This window comes from Sminthopsis crassicaudata, chromosome X (assembly GCF_048593235.1).
Source record: "Sminthopsis crassicaudata isolate SCR6 chromosome X, ASM4859323v1, whole genome shotgun sequence".
NCBI classification, from domain to species: domain Eukaryota; kingdom Metazoa; phylum Chordata; class Mammalia; order Dasyuromorphia; family Dasyuridae; genus Sminthopsis; species Sminthopsis crassicaudata.
The window spans coordinates 13,077,168-13,096,177 of NC_133623.1; the positions used below are offsets into that span (position 1 = coordinate 13,077,168).

Below are 19,010 nucleotides of genomic sequence, written 5' to 3' on the forward strand. Positions count from 1 at the left end.
TCAAGGCTGAAAGCTTGGGGAGATGAGTCAGTGCACTAATGATTCTGAGAAAGGTGAAGGGCAAGCTTGTGATCGTCAGTGATGGTGCTTGTTTGCTAGACCTCCCCTTGCATCACGTTGAATGGTAGCTAATGAATGAGTTGTGGTACTGTAATCACTGAGATAAAAGAAAAGGAGACAAATTTGAGAAAGAAAGCAGCTAATTGTTCATTTTCATAAGATTGAAAGGAAATTCTCAGTTTCAAATTCATTTTGTAACGCATTCTCCATTTTTTTGATGAAGTCAAATAAACTTCAAAAGAAGAAAAAAAAACACCCAAGTTCTAAAAAGAATATACAGGTCCTTCACTCTCAAAGATATATGACTCAGTTTGCTCTTATTCTTTATTCAGTATATAGAGATGGAGTCACAGCAAGAAAACTTTAAACAAACAAAAAAAACTCTTTGCAAGAACTTTCTTCCATAGAGAATGCCTAAGAACTATCCCCATGTCCTGATGCCATGCTCCTGTCACCCAAATCCTACCTAGTGCTAGGTCATTGAGAGCCCGACGTCTTAAACTGTGGCTCATAACCCCATATGGGGTCATGGAACTCAATGTGGGGATCGTGAAATGATTTATTTTCAGTAAACATTTGATTTGTATGCTTATTTTCTATATCTCTATAGCTGCCGTCCCACGAACATTTCTCAGGTGAAAAGGGGTGAGGCTTAATTTGTATTAGTATTTATGGAAAGAGTATCTCCAAAGTATTCCCTTGGAAGGTTCCAGGCAGGGCATGGGATGGGAAGACAGGAAACCTGGGGTCCTGTCATAGCATCCTCAGCCTCAAGGAGCTCTTTAGAGAGCAGAGACGTGCACACGTACAACCCTAAAGCAGGAAAGGAAGAAGATCCAAGCACAAGCTAAATTTGATCCAGAGGAGGATGGGCCTGAGGAGTGAAGGGTCTTCAAACTGTACCATTCACGAATGAGGTGAGGAATCTGGGGAGATTTAGTTCAGAGCAAACTTAGGAGAATCCACCTCTCTTTGTTCCCCTTCCCCTAGCACTTTCCTGGAGGTTTTTCATCCAGCAGCCGTATCAGAAATGATTGCCAAATAGAAGTGAGTGGAATGAATGCTACCTTCAGAATAATCAAAGGGTTTCTACTGGGTTTCCTCAGTCCCAGAGGCCACAACTAGCACCAGTGGGTGGACTTTACACAGTAGTCCAAAAGGAGAAGGTGTTATCTGTCCCTGGAGGCACGAAAGCAGAGAATGGATGGCCACCTGTAGCTTTTGTAAACAGAATTCATGCTTAAAGTTGGGGTGAGATACATGGCAGCGCTTCCCAAACCAAACCTGTCTGTTTTCAAGACAGCATTTCAGCAATATCAGCCTGGAAATAGGGATGTGCTGGCAGTGCAGTTGGAGCCACGAGTGACTGAAGTGCTGTGCTGACACACCTAAAATGGAGGGGATCGGGGAATGCCCTTTTGCAGTTGAGAAGAAATGACTTCAAAAATCCCTCAGAACAGTGGCTGTGTGAACCTGAAAAAAATTGCTTAATCAGGTGATCATTAATGTTAACTTATGTGGGCTTGGAAAAATGCCTTTGCCTTTGTCTTATTTCAGATTCCCTGAAATAAGCAGTTCCTGATTCTGGCTGATGGGAATTTAAGGAAGTGCCATGCTCTAGCATGCAGATAATATTCACACCCACTGTGCCATGCTCGGTATTTTGGCTCATTTTGTGTCCCCTCCCTAGCATGCTACTGTAACAGAGAGAAAGTGGAGGATCATCCTATTACCTGGGGCCCTCTTGCATTGGGGTGCTTACATAGAAGCATGCTTACATCCACGCAGCTAGTTCTACCCTCATATACTGAGGGTGGAATTTGCTTGAGCTTTTTGACTCCCCTGGTTCCCAATTCAACCTCCCAATACCGCTGGGAAAGTTCTTATTTCTGGATCATAGGCACTTTAGAGAAGGAGATCGTTCAGAAAGTGGAGTATCAGAGAAATGTGTTGTCATCCAGGCACTTATAACAGAAACCAGTGGGTCAATTAATTGTATAGCACAGGGCTTTATGTAGCAATTTATACACTGGTCAAGCTTTCTCATATGTTAGCACCCTCGATTCTCTTCATAACCACGTGAGCTTGGAAGGATGGGAGTTTCTATTTTCACTTGACAGATTTTGAGAACACCGAGAGAAAAAGAGACATTCATTAACTTGCTCAAGGTCAGAATTCCCACCTACGAAGATAAAACATTCAGCCAAAGGAACTTGTGAATGAGTCACAGAGCCTGCCAAGGATTCTGAGCTACTTGTCTTAACTGGCATAGTCTCTGGACAGGTCTGAGCTTGGGTAAGATTGGGGACAGATGCTAGTGTCTGAAATGGCTTCCCTCCAACGACGCTCTGCAGTTGGACGGATGACGACACTCCTGCTCAAGCAGGTCAAGCGACTAGTCTGAGATCTCTAGGAAGTGTCCCCTTCGGAACCGAAACTTAGGTCTTTGGGCACCAAGCCAAACGAATAGACAAGTTCTGGGCTCAAGAAAGGAGCACATCCCTGGTAACTAGCTGCATCTACTTTCCTGCTACATTCTCAAAGACCCACCTCCTCCCAAGAGATTCAGCAACCATTAGTAATCGATAATCCATGGTTCTCTGTTGGCACAGCCTTTGAGAAGCACTCTCCAAAGTCTCCAGAGTGAGGTATCGGGGCAGCACATCTGATGCTTAGCAAGTAATTGTCATTTTGTGGGAGTCTGAACCTGTGGGGTTTTTTTCCCCAGCAAGGGGAACTCCCAATTGGAAAGTCCCTCCCCTCAATCAAAAATCAATAATCAGTTTGCCTTTAAATTGTGAGCTCTTTCCTTTGTGCAACCCCAAAACTTAGCATCTTGCGTAGCACATGATAGCTGCTTAAGAAGTGTTTACTGACTTGACAATCCCCTATCACTGAGAAAATCACAGATTCAGCCTCCTCCCCTCCCCCGCCAATGACATTTACTTGCTGTGTCAAATGTCCTGCCCTGATGCTTCATTGTAGAGTTTGTATAGAACTTATCAAAGGCTGTGCCAGCAGAGAACAAGGTCTCTCAGGTCTTACCAAGGTGAAAAGGCTCCAAGTACTGTCTGTTGTTAGAGGATGTTCACAGACTTGTGACCGGGGTGGTCACTTAGAAATGTTGGGGGCCATAGTACTTTGGAAAACTATCTACTGTCCTATGTTATGGAGCACCAGCTCCAGCACTGCCATCCCCCCTCCCCTGCCAGCTGTTAATGTTTCCTCTCCCTGAAAATTATCCTGGATGTACATGTTGTCTCCCCTCAGGGAATGTAAGCTCCTTGAGGGCAGAGAAGATTGTATTTTTGCATCTTTCTCTCCAGTGCCAAGCACAAATGCCCGGCACAGCAGCCATCTAATGAATATCTCCTTACTTATTTGATCAGTGGAGGGAATATCTCCACTTAGAAAATCACAGAGCCTTGAAATTTTAAGGAAGTCATTTGATTCCACAGGGAAATTATTTTAATTGAGAGTACATTTCAGAGGAAGAAAAAAAGGAGTTAAACTTCATGAATTTCACAGAAAGGAGGGAGAAAAGGAGGAAATGAAGGAAGGGAGGAAGGACAGAAATAGAGAAAGGAAGGAAAGAAGGAAGACAAAATGGAGTGGAAAGGAAGGAAGGAAATTAGACAGACAAAAAGGGAGAGGAAAGGAAAGAAGGAAAAATTAGTTCTGTTTGAGTCATGGTGAGTTTGAGGTGTCAGGGAATGGAAAAAAACAGAGTGACTGCCTCTGGCTACTGTCTCCATCAAGACTCTCAGGAGAGCCTACAGGAAGAAAAGTTAAGAAGCGGGTATACAGTTTGATAGAAAGCTCTCAACCCTTCTGACTCCTTACATGGTTTTCAAGAGTTGCTTTGACCTCAAAACCCTTAACCATGTGGTCCAACCTTTGACGGAAGGTCACTGTTACACTTCTCCCTTGTTTCCTTTTCTCTGGCCTGGAACTCCTCAGAGGCCTGCCCTGAGCCCATCCTGCTCAAAGTTCATTTCGGAGGCCCAGAAGTTCTCTTTGTCCCTGGGTTTAAGGTCATCTTCTGTTCCAAAAACGCAGAGCCTGAGAATGAAAATTACCACCAAAAAATGTGGGTGGTGACAGCCAAATTGTTAAACTATTGGATTTCAAATCTTGCTCAAGATGGGCCCTCCCCCTTTTCCCTTCAGCATCCTTGATGGAGCTGCCTTTAGGGACAATTCCTTTTTTGGCTTTCTCCAGTTTACTTTCCCAGCCACTTTCCCTTAGGTTCCTGCCAGTCTGGAGGCACTGTAGTGCTGTTGGTCGAACTGACCAGGCACCTCCTTCTCAAAGGACTTGGCGCTGCCTAGCAAGACTGTAGAAAAAAACTCGAGAGAATCATTTCTAATTACTGCAGTATCCGTGTTTGAGCTGACCAGAAGCCTCACAAATCCAACCTTATTTCTCACTGGAGTAGAGAGCCTTAGAGCCATCAGCTGTTTTTTCTTGATCCATGACACTGGGCAATTTTTTTCCAATCTGCTTGGGTCTCACTAAGCAGTATTGTAGATTTTGGCTAAGTGGGAAGAGATGGGAACCAAGGTTTGGGGACTTAATGGTCACTCGGTCACCGGTGTTGTTTGCTTATCCAGCTTGAATGCTTCAGAAAATTGGATTTTGAGTAAGTTTTTGCCCCTTTAACTTCTCAGTCTCTACTCATTCCCAAGATAGAAATGCTGTGTAAAATGGAGCTTGCTTGTTAATGCATGAGTAGGCCCAATGGACACATAGGCTGTCTGTCACTCTGGAAGATGGCAGGCATATCATCTGCCTCTGGAGAATGAGCAGAGGCCCAAGTGGGAGTAGGGAGAGTGATCAGAATCCAGAGGAGAGTTGGCCGAAGCCGGAGCTCCAAAACAATCTGGGAGCCTGCCCTTCTCAACTGACAGCATGAGCGGGTCTTGTCCGTTGAGTCCTATAGAAGAAAACAGGGAAGAATTTGTGCCTACAGGTCACTTAGTTAGACTGACTGGGGTAGATTTTGTCTGACTCTTGACTAGTGATTGCTAGCAGTCTCTCAAGAAGCTGGGTGCTAAAGGAGGGAGGTAAAGGGAACTCCCCCCGAACCTTTCTCTTTAGATGGGATTGGGGCGGGGGTGCTGTGGGGAAGTGACTCGGTGCATTTGCTAAAGGTGCAGTTCATCTCCACGTCTCTTTTCTAGAATGTATTTGACTAGGCTAGCCCAAGACCACTGAGAGATCTCCAGGTCATTTCTTTAGTATAATGATTAAGTTTGGGTCTGCCTCCTTTTACCATGATCTCAAAGTCAGGTGAACAAGAACTTGTCGCATCCTCCCTCACAACTGGTTGAAATGTTTTGTTCTGCCAAAGAACTATAAACCTGATAGTGTGCCTGTTCTCCACTTCCCTCCTTCTAGGCATGAGGGGGTAGTGGAGGTGAAGAGGAGGAAGGTTGGCAGCTGAGTAATTCTCTCAAGGATGAAAAGTCATCCCAGAGCCCACTTGCTGTACCCCCATCACATCTGTGTCAGGGAAGGTAGAAGCTCTTCTCTTACTCATTCACTATGTCTTAGGTATTTGCCCAGTGCTCTTCCAGGTGCTGGGATGCAAAGACAAAAATAAAACAGTCCCTGTCCTCAAGGAGCTTCGCTTCCTTTCAGAAAGGACAAGAAGTAAAGATGTGTAAAATAGAAACAAGCTCATGGGGGAGGGAGGAGGACCTAATATGTAGCTTTGAGAGAAAGCAGAGAATCCCAGAGGCTCAGAGAGAAGACAGTTGAGGCCCAGGGAGTTCAAACATGCCAAAGATGACAGGAGATGGCCTACTCCAGGCCTCCTAGCTCCAAATCTCCGGAGTGGTAGTACAAGTAGCAGAATAGTAGGCTACTCTTCTCCCTTGGGCAGCTGTAACAGTCATTGAGAACAGCTTTTTGATATGTAGGTTATTTTCATGAGCCTAATCAAGCCATTTAATTCCATTAAGTGAGCTGGGATGTGGGAAAATCCTGGACAGGCCTGACTGTCTGGGGAAACTTATCAACACTGTGTGCTCACTCCACTAGGAAATGATGCAAACAATTGTAGGTACAGCAGAGAGAGCGAAGGGATTTGCCATGACTGATGGTGCTAAATCAGCCTGCCTCCTTGTCCTCTGATTGCTTCTTTTATACCTCTCGGCAGCACGTTATGATTCAGGTATTGACACCGAGTTGGGTGGGTGGGGGGGGTTGTAGAACCACCACAGTCAATTTGTGATCCATGAAGTAAAGGAATTAGGCTGTGATTATGCTAGTGTGGCCTATGGTTAGAACACTGCACACCAAGTCTTAATTGTCTGGCCCAGCAGTCACACTGTGGTCCGTCTCCTTTCAATGGAAGGGGGCCTTCCAGAGTGCTCCCGGGGAGCTGACATGCTCAAGGTTCTTACTCTAGGCCTATCATGTCTGAGTATCTGTGCACATATGTGTAGGGGACAGCAGTGGTGTCTTTTCACTGATCAATTAATTTTGCTTCGATACATTATGCAGAATACCAGTACACTCACAAGCGAATGCTTCCCCCTAATACACATGTACGATTCCCTCAAATATTTAAGTAAAAGGACTTGGACTCGCCCTTCTGTACTCCCACGGTTCTCCACTGTACTTAGTCAAGGTTTTGTAACCCTTTAAATGTGTCTTCACGGATGTGGCTAGAGTCATCGTGCACAATGTTCTTTCGTACTGGTTCGGTTCACTGAGCATCATTTCGTAAGGGCCTTCCCATATTTCTTGGAATTCTTCACGTTCACCATTCGTTAAGGAACAGTAATAGTCTGGAGCGTTCACGTACCTCAGTCTGTTCAGCCACCCTGCAATCACTGAGCATGCAGATTGTTTCCAACTCTTAATGGTTATAAATAGTGCTGCTATGAGTCTTTTCCTTCAGATGGATCTTTTCTTATTGTCAAAAATACCCTTGGGGTAGAAGTCCAAACCCAGGATCACAGGGTGAAAATGCATGGACAGTTTTGGAACTTTTCTTGTATAACTCTCAATTGTTTTCTGAAAGAAATGGACCAACCTAAAAGTCCACCAGTAGTGGATCAACTTGTTCATTTTCCCAATCACAGGGTGGACCCTCCCCAGTCTTGAATTTTTCCGTCTTTTGCTACCTTTGCCCATTTAATGACTGCGGGGTCATAACTCAAGAATTCTATTCTCTGATGGTTTCGATCCACTTGTTAGCATTTTAAGTCTCTATTTAGGCCTGTATTTTGCTTTTGTTTTCAGTGCTGCTTTTATTACATGAGATTAAAAATCTACAAAAGACTCATAACCTTCTAAAAACATGTTAACACATTGAATCACCTTTTCTGGTGTACTTGCATTCAAGCGTACCTACTTCACCCTGTTAAGTTTCAGCCACTTGGTCAATTTGGATATAAAAAAAGCCTGTAGAGCAGTGGATTTCTGAATAGGAAAGAATGGGATTTTGCAACCTCACAGAAAGTCATCTTTCATCATCAGGCCTAGTTTTGCAGGGAAGGTAATTAGCTATAAGATGCCAGGCATTCTCCCTTTCCCTGTTAAGCTTTTTGGAATTTTTTGGTTATGATTGTCTTCTGTATAACATATGGTGCTTTTAAAGATGCGAATTGCTTCCTTCTTGCTGCTTAGTATATTGTGTTTTGGATGCTAAAACTGTGGAACTTGGTCAGTACAGTATTCATTGGTTTAAGCTAGAGTTTCTTTTTGGTCATGTGCAAAGTCTACTAGTTTTACTCTACCCTTTGTTTCCAATATTTCTGGGCATGTTTTTTTTTTTCTATTTTTCCTCTATTATGTGTCTTTAACACATTACTACCACCATCATGAGCAGCATACTAAATTATAGAGTACATTTTTCCTATTAATTTTGTATTTTCTTTTCCCAGTGATGTAGAAAAAGTATTTTTACCATTTGTATTTAAAACTTTGAGCAGAATACATTTTTACAAGATGAATAGTTATGAAAGTTGGACCTTAAACACTAAAGTAATTAAGCACCAGAAACCATCATTGATGGCGCTTCAAGCTGTAAGCTGTTATAATATAAGTAGTTCTCTGTCTATTTCTACTTCTGCTTTAGCTCTCTGTTGCTAACTTCCAAATTATTTGGTCCTAGTATTGGTGTTCAGTCTTCATTACTGCAATTGTCAAGTGCTCTTTGCATGTTGCCAAGTATTTTTGTGTTGGAGGTAAGCACAGGGATTAGTACCTATGGTTTATTAGAGCTGTGATTAGCTTATTATGGAAAATATGGCATCTTATTATAAAAGCTCATTCTTATGAAAATAGAAATTCCTGAGAAAATTTTACAGCCAGGACAGAGACTGGGCAAAAACAAAAAGGCAAAATCGTAGCCTTTCCCTCCTGCCCCTCTAATTTCCTCAGGTTTACCACTCTCTTCTGTTCCTGTCACCTGCCTTCTGCCTGACCCCCTACATCAAATGAATAGAATCAGTCTGTATCGCATCATCATCATCATCATCATCATCATCATCACCTCATTCCTGTAACTTCTAATGACTCAGTTAAGCTGATAACAGGTTTGGATGTCCTTTCTCAGCATACAGACAAAAAGTGCATTCTTCAAGAAACAACACCCTGCCCTTCTTGTCTAACCTGGAATGATGGGCTGTAACTATAATGGGCTTTCCTGGTTTTATGGAGACCAGAGAGTGAGGAAGGTAGGATCACATAAGCCAAAGGCAGAGAAATTTGAGGATAGATGGAGCCACTTTATAACTGGTTGTGAAGGGAGAAATGAAAAGCTGGGCCAACAAATTGGATATGCAGGGTCAAGGAGGAGTTGAGAATAATACTGAGATTAATTCTAACAGACTGGGGGAATGGTGATGGCTCATCGGTAAGAGGGAGTTTGGGGAGAAAAAACAAGATGCTCTATTTTCAACCTACAGTAGGAAATGTCCCAAATCATTGGTGATGTGGGACTGGAACAGAAGATTATTTTGGACTATAACTATAGAAATGATAATCATGTGCATATACTTGACCCCATGGGATCCGAGATCACCAGGTGATACAGAAGCAGAAGAAAATAGGGTCCAAGGCAGAGCCTTGGGGGATACTCATGGTTAGTGGGCATGACCTTGATAATGATCTGGCCAAGGAGAATGAAGAGAGAGTGGTCAGACTCATAGGAGTAGAACCTGGAGAAGACAGTGTCACAAAAGCATTGGAAGGAGCATCCAAGAGAGGGTGATTGAAGTGTTTAAGGCTGGAGAAAATTCAAGAGGAATGAGGATGGAGAAAATGTCCTTAGATTTGGCCAGGAAGAGATTGTCGGTAACTACGTCTGGAGGAATTTCAGTTGAATGATGAGGTTTTTGTACCTCTTACTTACTTCATATAGTGTTTGGCATACAGTGGGCCCTTGATAAATGTTTGTGGACTGACTTCCATTCATCTTAAAGGTACCCCTTTTCAGGTAAAAGTTGAGGGTTTGTTTAAGTTATGAAATCTATTACAAAGAAATGATGGGGAGGCAAAGATTGCTGGAAAGCCTAGGCCCCAGCCGGGTCCTTTCATCTCAACCAGGTAAAGGCTCATGAATTCACTGGAATGGTGCAATGTAGGCTTTTTGAGGACAAGGACTATAAATTAGTATTTATTTTTATGAGCACTTTCGCTCCCTTTTCCTCCCCAATTGAACAATTAAAAAAAAAAAAAAAGCCAACCTCACAACAAACACATAGTCCAGCAAAACACATTCATTCCTCGATCACATCCAAAACTATCTCATTCTGCATTTTAAATCTGTCGCCTTTTCGGCAGGAGGGAGGTGTCATGATTCATCTCACTCCTCTAGACTCATGCGATGATTGCATTAGTCAGTGTTTGGAAGTGTTTCAAAGTTGTTCTTCTCTAAAATCTTTGTCACTGTACAAATTGTTCTATTTCTTTTCACTCCGTTTTAGATCAGGTTATAGTCTCCTCAGTTTCCACTAATGCAGCCTTACTGCCCCTTCTCCCTTTCTGTTCTAGCTCTAGGGGGAACACTGAAATCACTCTCCCCCATCTTCTACCACCCCTCTACCTTGTCTCTTGAACCAGTCATTTGAGAAGCCTTTCTATGCCAGACATCATGCTCTGTGAGTGTTCCTGTTCCCCAATACATGACAGGAGGATTCTGGGCATGCAGCACCACACCAGCAAACAGGTGACTATCAGAGAAATCTAGGTTATCAAGAACCATATGAAAACTGGTCCAAACACTAATAATCAGAGAAATGATCTTTAAAGCAACTCTGAGGTTTTACCTCAGACTAACAAAGATGACAAAAGAAAACAACAAACACTGGAGGGGCTGAGAGGAAAATGGGCCTACTGATGCATTGGAGTTGTGAATTTGTCCAGGTGTTTGTAAAGCAATTTGGAATAACATCTCAAAGAGTTATTAAACTGTACATACAGTTTATAACTATATCACTACTAGGCCTATATTATCAGGAGCTCAGTGGGGGGGGGGAAGCTCCCATGTGGACAAAAATATCACTAAACCAAAACTGTGTTTTGCCACAAGAAATAATGAAATGGATATTTCAGTTGAATTTGGGCAGATATTTAAAAACTTATACAGAGTGAACTGAGCAGAAATAGGAAAGTAATTTATACAATGGTAACATAATAGAGAAAAACAACTTGGAAAGATTTTCAAATGTTTATCTTCATTTTTGAGTACTCTTAGTTTATCTTTGCACTGGTAAACCATGAATCCAAAAGAATGAAGATGAAAACACCATTCACCTTCTGACAAAGAGGTAATCAACTTAAAATTTAGAAAGAGACATATATTTTCCAAAATAGTTAATTTAGGAATTTTGTTTTGCTATACTGCTACAGATTGAGATAGATTGAGCTCTTTGTTTTCCTTTCCTTTCTTTTTTAAAAAATTTGTTAATTGGCAAAAGGGAGGTAGTAGAAAGTCAGATAATTTTTTTTAAAAAAGGTTTGCTAGTTGAAAAAACACTATCTTAAAAATAAAATGTAAAAGGCAAAAACGGTATCCATATAATCTATACAAATTGTGTCCTGGATGAAGGTGGTAGAGTAAAAAAAAAAAAAAAAGAAGAAGAAGAAGAAGACCAAGAATATTCTGGACTATACTCTTATTTTTGCAGGAGAAATGTGAGAGGAAATATCCTGGAGAGAGAAAAATAACAAAAGTAAACTTTAGGAATTTGGAAATAAGCAAAATAATGGTCCATGGTAGAAGACAGTATAAGATTTGTATAAACAAAATAAACCATAGAGACTAATGATTTTAAAAAGAAAGAAAAAGTTCAAATTCATAACAGAATTTGAGAAAGAATGCAATCTTAACTATTTCCCAATATATGAAAGGATTAGACTCATTACAGCAAGTGAAAAAAAAGGGTAGATTGAATAAGAAACAAAATCTCAACAGGTTTGATGGATACAGGGAAAAAAATGAACACAAAGCTCCATATAGAATGAACATGAAATACAAGAACTAGATTATTATACTTCAGGTAATTACAACAACAACAACAAAATGATCATATGAAGAGGAAACGGGAAAGTTAACATTGCACTGCATGACACTGTCACCACTGAACATCACAGAACCAAATGGAACAGCACCCTCATTCTGAAAGGAAAAGTAAACTGCACAATAATTGAAGAGATTTGAACCTTCCCTTTTCAGAGTGAGATAAATGTGACAAATTAACAAGAACAAAACAATAGGACAAATTATTGGAAAAATCATATTAGAAAGTTATGGTATCTAATAAATTGGAATAATAAAGAATATAGTTATCTTGCTATTATGCAGTACTGTTATGAAAACTAATATGCTATATATTTTACCATGTTTAACATATATTGGACTACTTGCCATCAATGGGACAGGGTGGGGGGGATTGGAACACAAGATTTTGCAAGGATTGATTTTGAAAAATTATCCATGCATATGTCTTGAAAGTAAAAGTAAATAAAAAAGAGGAAAGAACATATAACAAGTGGAAACTATCAAAAAATAAAAACTCATATGCTAGCATGCCAAGAATTCACAAGCAAATGTTAAAAAGCAGCAGTATTATACACATACTTTACAGATCAAAATACAGTAATTTTAAAATCTAAAAGAAACATGAGCAAAATATGCAAACGCAAATAGAGACTAAGGACAATATTTTTTTAAATGAGTGAGTCAAAGGAAAATCATAACAGCAATAAGTAATTAAGTTAAAGGGAAAAATATAAATGACAACTTACCCAAATTTATGAGATGCTGCAAAAGAATTCCTCACAAGAAATTATCCCTGAAAGCATCATAGGAAAAAATTAGCCATCATACAATTAAAATATTCTAAAGAAACCAACAGATTAAAACCCCTGAAAAAAACATAAATGAGAAAAATGGGGAAAATCAGATATAAATTATAATAAATAAATAAAAGTAGAAAAAATTCTCTTAGGCTAATGAAGAAAACAAAGATTTTATTAAGATTATAAAACTATTATATAACTGCATTCCAAAGAATGAGGAAAAGCATTTTTCTAAAATATAAAAATTAAATTCACAACAGAGAAGAAATAAATTATTAAAAATGATTATGTACAATTTTATGCCAACAAAATGGAGACTTCATGTGTTCATTCAAATGCAGTTGTAATGTTCTTTAGTTTATGCATTGTAGTATTTTCGAAATATAGTTCATCTCCTTTCTCTGTCTTTCAAGAAATTAAACCCACTTTGTACCAAAGAAGGACGGATTAAAAAACCAAAAATACAGTGAGAACAATTGATATATGCACCAATCCTACCAGTTGTCTATTGTCTTTCTAACAAGAGGGAGGAAGGACAAAGCTGTATTGCAGACTCTGCTTTCTAGCCCAGTATTAATTGTTCTACTCAGGGTTAGGATTTTCCTTTTGTGATTTCCCTCACCTGCTCAACATCTTTTTAAATACATACTTTACATGTTGTCTCCATCACTGGATAGCAGCTCCTTTTGTGGTAACAAAAAATTGGAAAATGAGTAGATGCCTATCAATTGAGGAATGGCTGCATAAGTTGTGGTACACGTGGGCAGTGGATTATTGTTTTACAAAAATGATAAACAAGCTGATTTTAGAAAGGCTTGGAAAGATTTCTATGAACTGATACTGAGCAAAACAAGCACAACTGGGAATACATTGTAGACAATACCAGCAAAAATGTGCAATGATCAACTATGAAAGATTCAGTTCTTCTCAGTGGTTCAGTGATCCAAAGCAATTGCAATAGACTTGGGATGGAAAACACCATCTGTATCCAGAAAAAAGAATTATGGAGCCTGAATGTTAATAAACACACATCATGTTCACTTCTTTTTTCTGTTTTTTTTTTTTTTTTCGTCTCCCATGGTTTTTCCCTCTTGTTCTGATTTTTCTCTCCCAACATGATTCATAAAGCAATGTGTATTTAAAATAAATAAAATTTAAACACACACACAAATAAGTCTTTTAGAGTAGTCATGGATGAGTATGCTACTGAGAATAGCAAAGTCATTCACAGCCAGTTATCCCAGAACATTGCTATTACTTTGTATACAGTATATTTGTACTTTCCTCGAGTTTATGGAGGACTTTTCAGGGTTGTTTTTCCTTTTGAGAGAATCATATCAGTTTCCTATTTTTTTTGCCCTGAGAAGAAAGTTGTTATGAATATTTTTGTACATATAGGTTATTTAGAAACTGGAGAAAAGATCACATTACAAATAATTAAGAGATGACTCGAAGGGAATGCCTTTTGCTATCTTGGTTAGAGGGAGAATGCAGGACGCAATGAAGAACAGAGGTGATTATAAAATATAGAACATTCAATTTCAGTTACATAAATTTAGAAAACTTGCAGGAAACCAAACCAATGTAGCTATAGTCAAAATAGAAGGTAGTGACTTTCAAGTTTCTGTGGGAAAAAATTATAAACATAGTGAATTGACACAAATTTACCTTTTCCAATATCCTCCCAGAAGATATCAATCATTTTCAAAGAAAGTCTGTAAACCACATAAAATACTTCAAATCAATAACAATTAGAGAAATACAAATAAAACCAATTGAAGTATTGTATCATGTCTGTCAAGTTGATTAGAAATGATAAAAGATAGAAAGTCAAGGCTGGAGAGGCTACAGAGAGAGTCACAGAAAGTAGAGATTTGAACTGGTGTAGCCATTCTGGAAAACAAATTGGACTTATTATTAAATTGTTTGATGACATTTGATATTGGACCTATGGTACCGATATACTGATAAGTGGATATCCATGTTGTCAGTAACAAAAAGTAGGCACTCTCTCTCTCCTCTCTCTCTCTCTCTCTCTCTCTCTCTCTCTCTCTCTCTCTCTCTCTCTCTCTCTCTGTGTGTGTGTGTGTGTGTGTGTGTCTCTCTCTCTTTCTCTCTCTGTCTTTCTGTCTGTCTCTCTCTTTCTCCTCTCTCTGTCTCTCTCTGTCTCTCTGTCTCTCTCTGTCTCTCTCTCTCTGTCTCTCTCTCTCTGTCTCTCTCTCTCTCTCTCTCTCTCTCTCTCTCTCTCTCTCTCTCTCTCTCTATATATATATATATATATATATATATATATATATATATGTGTGTGTGTGTGTGTGTGTGTGTGTGTGTGTGTGTGTGTATCACTGTTCATGACAGAACTTTTTATAGTAGCTTAATAGAAATAAAGTTTGTCATCCATTGGATGATGTGTGGAAAAATGGCAGAGGAATAAAATAGGCTAGTATTGTACTATATGGAATGACAGATCTTAGGGATTAAGATAAATATGTGAGGAGTTGTATGAACTTACAAAGAACAAAAAAGATAAACATGCATAGCTCCTTATAAGAATGTGAGCTACAATCACAATAAAGACAACAGAAGTTAACTTAAATGCAATGATCAATATTAGTGCTGTATCATTGATGCTGGACCATATTTCCTTCTTGCTAGAGAGTGTGGTGCACATTTAGTTGTAGGCACAGCATGTGATTGTGCATATATTTCAATTTTTAGTATAATGTAAGATATGGGGGCCGGGGTGGTGATGTGATTTTATTGTACAAAAGCAAAGTAAGATTGTCTGTAAAACAAAGGGAAATAATTCTATCATATTTGTTTTTTATTTTTCTCTTAGTTGCAGATAACTACTCGTGTTCATCTGTCTGTATTGACATTTTTTTCAGTTTCAAGTAGTCTCCTAGATGGAAGAGTTTGTGTGTTCTCTTTGTGTTCATTTTGTAGAGTTTCTCGTCCAGTACCCTCTTCCTAATAACTTAATAAATGTTTCATCATGATGTTGTTTCTTGATCAAGACTAGAGAAGAACAAAATGGAGAAAATGTTGTAGTTGGAATAAATAGTAACTTAAAAGTCTCCAGGGAAAAGATAAGGGTTAGAATGTTAACCACACAGACAATTTGGAAAGGCTGTGGCCCTCTTGAGAACTTGATGTGCTCCCCAGAAGGATAATGAAGTAGAAAGCTTAATCCAAAAGTTGTGGGAGAGAGATTACTGCTGAGAACCCCTTCCAGCAGCTGGCAAGGGTGGATACTTTCTCTGTCTTTTAGTATTTCTTATTTCATTCTATAATAAAAGCATGAAATTGAGGGAGGTATTAACTCAGTGGATTAAAGAGGTAGTGAAACTGTGTCCAGCTCAAGAGAATGTCCATTGTTTTCCCTTTTGGGGAAAAAAAAGCCTGGCCTTAGTTAAAAACACATTTATTTAGTTCATCAGTATATTTTTTCCCCTAAGTGAAATATGTGGTGACTGGACATACTGTAATGAGCCAAATGATGGATTTGGTGGCTAAATTATTTTGGTAGTTCATGATTGTCAGTCTGTATGTGATATATTATCACAGAGAATATGCTTGTTGATGGTTGACAGGAAGGAAAAAGGAAGAAGACAATGACTTAGAGCTTGCTAATTTTACTAAGTGACTTAATAGTTACAATAAGTTTCTCTCACTTTCATATACCCCTTTACAAAAAAAAAAAAAAAAGCATGATAGCTTTGGATAAGAGTACCATGCACTGCACACATACTTCCTATCTTACAGTATCAATCTAACTAACAAAGCCTGAAGGTTTATAGAAAGTCAGCTGACTGAAGTGGCTATCCTATTAGACACAAGCAGTAGGATGTATTCTATTGGGCCCTTCACAAGTCATAATCTAGTCTTCCACCTAGAAATCCAGCATGTTCCTTGTCCATCAGGAATGATTATGTAGTCTCATTTATTTAATAATATTCAGATCATATTCAGCTGTTACATGAATTTTTTGGTAAATATTAGAAACCCTTTCACCTTCACAAGTAAAATAATAAGTTAGCTTCCAGCCACAATCAATTATATTCCATTGGCAGTCTCCTGAGTTCGATAAGGAGAAAACAGAATGGGCATGAGAAAACTTGGGTTTGAAACGACCTCTGCTACCAATTTTGTTTTTACGTTCAACCAAACTGTGAACCGTTAGGGTCACAGGTTCTGTACTCTGAAAAGAAGGTATCTGAGTAGTAGATCTCTAGGACATCTTTGAGGTCTAAATTTTGATATTAGGGTCAAGGCTGGATCATAAGGCCATAGATGGAAAGCTGGAGGGTACCTGAGAGATTGTTTCCTGTTCTCCACCCCTCCACCCCTCCACCCCTTACGTCATCTTATAGATGAGGAATCTGAGGCAGATTTGGAGTGACTCACACATGCCTGCAGTGTGGATATCAATTCAGGTTTCTGCTTCCAGTTTTTTACTATATTACCCCATGTTTGCAAAGTGCCTAAGTTACTCCTATAGATTATGCACTGAGGAGATCTGTGGCACATTAACTGCTAAGGACTTATGGCCCTGGTGTTAACTGGCAACGTCAAATTAGAATACCAGGCTTGGAGTCATGAAGACCTGAGTTTAAATCTTGACTTGGATACTTTCTAGCTTTGGGACTCTAGGCAAGTTAATTAATTTTGGCCTCCTAACATACAAAATGATGTAATAATATCACCTCTCTCCCAGGATGTGGGGGAAGAGAAAATAAAATCTTTCTAAAGTGTTTAACACATTGCCTGGGACATGGCAGACATTTTGTAAATTTTAGTTTCTTTGCTCCCTTCCATTTCCTTGACTTTTAGTGATGAGGAACATAAAGAAGCCATCTATTCTACTCCTGGCCGGCTTTAACTGTTAATCATTAGGAAGTTCCTTACATCGAACCAAAAGATCCAAGTTCCCTGCTTATGTTCTTCTGGATGCATTGCTGTTTATCAGCGTCCAATAATGTGGAATTGGGGCCTATCGCAGGCCCCAATCGCAGACTAGTAGTTTGGGGATCAGTAGGATTATTACCTCCCAGAAACTGCCCTTTATAACCATTGACTCGGATTGGCTAAAACCTCCGCCGTCCTTCTGCCGTGAATTATCTCCTTCACAAACAGCACAAGTTTTGTCCTAGACTCATAAAGCTGATTCCCTTTCTCCCCCCTGCCCTCCACCAATCGTTTCAGACTGTAGAGACCTTTTTGGGCCCCAACAGTATTAACCAGAAAATTGGGCAGCTTTCCTGGCTTTGCATGTTGCCACATCCGGACTCCCTGAGGGAACTCTGGAAGCCTCTTCGGCTCCACCTGCGTGGCTCCACACGATGTTTCCTGCCCTTATACGAGGCTTCCTGCCCATCTACCAGTAACCACTTCTCTCTGTTTCCACCTTATTCTCAAGACCGGCATGAAAAACTTTGTATAAGGCATTGTAGAAATCTCGGCGGACCAGGAAAGTCTCCTGGTCTAGGAGTTCTACCTAAAAGTACTGATATCAGTGGGCCATGCGGTTTTCCACACCAAGCCATATCTGCTGCCTCTTTGGGCCCTAGGACGCCTAGTCGGCCCCTTAGAATGGCCCCCTGTAAGTTGAGCCACAACTCCCTTAAATAGCCCTTTCCTCTGGCTACTTAAACATTGAGGTTCCCACCCCCCCACCCCCAGTTTGCCATCTCCTACCTCAAGGTTTTTCAAGGATCAAAAAAAAAGGACTTACTTGGTCGGAGTTCAAGACAAGGATGGCTTTCCCACCTTCGTCTTCTTCCAGACTGCAGCTAAGCACCGCCCTTAGGCCCGCCTCTTCAGACGTCTCACCCAATGGCCAAAGTTAAGCCCCAGTTAGCCCCTCTGTTCCCAGACACCAAAGTTGCGCCCAGTGCTCCGGTTGGCCCCAGTAGAGTGGCAATCTGGAACTCTTCCCGTTCTCTCCTCGTGGGATGTTAACTCCGGCCCCACAAGCCTCGCTTCCTTGAGCTTTTCGGCGTCCGTATATTCACGTACAACCCAGTCCGACCTCCATAGGCCTCTCCCACCCAGATCCTACCCTACTCCTCTGCACACACACACCTACCTCCTACGCAAAGCACTGGCTGAACATCCTTTCTTCTTTCTTTTTCTCCCCCAAGTGATCAGCAGCGTGGGTGTGTGTAGAGAGGGCGAAGACAAGGGGTGTTGGAGACTTCCAAGGGAGGCGACCTTGTGAAGCTCCACAAAATTAAGTCAATCTGTAACATTGGAGATAGTTTGTTCAGCCCCAGCAGCCTCTAGAGATACATTTCCTATAATCAGTTTTCTAACAGCAGAAAAAAAATACAATAAAAGGCTTCTTTGGAAATCAGACCCCAATGTGGAGGAAAGAGGAGTTGTGTGCCATTAATAACTCACCTAATCAAAGAGACGAGGCTAGAAAAATTATATCTCAAGGATCTTTTTTATTGTTTTCTTTCCTGTACTGCTGGCTGGACCATAACAGACTTCCATATGCAGCCCCACTGGCTCCAGGCCTGGAATCAGGGAAAGCCGATTTCCTATTTGACCTCAGACACTTAGCACTAATTGTGTGACCTTGTGCAATTCATTTAACCTCTGTCTATCCCAGTTTCCTCAACTGG

The 19,010-nt window shown here is 40.3% G+C and overlaps 1 long non-coding RNA gene across 1 annotated transcript in view; it reads right to left on the reverse strand.

The window, feature by feature from the left end:
• Positions 1-18,207, reverse strand: part of LOC141548853 (uncharacterized) — a 52,148-nt gene extending 33,941 nt beyond the window's left edge. The window contains exons 1-2 of the long non-coding RNA XR_012484129.1: positions 18,116-18,207; positions 12,328-12,374 (exon numbers count right to left, since the gene is read on the reverse strand). This is a non-coding gene — a long non-coding RNA (uncharacterized LOC141548853). The remainder of the gene's footprint in view (positions 1-12,327; positions 12,375-18,115) is intronic.
• Between the last annotated feature and the right edge of the window lie 803 nt (positions 18,208-19,010).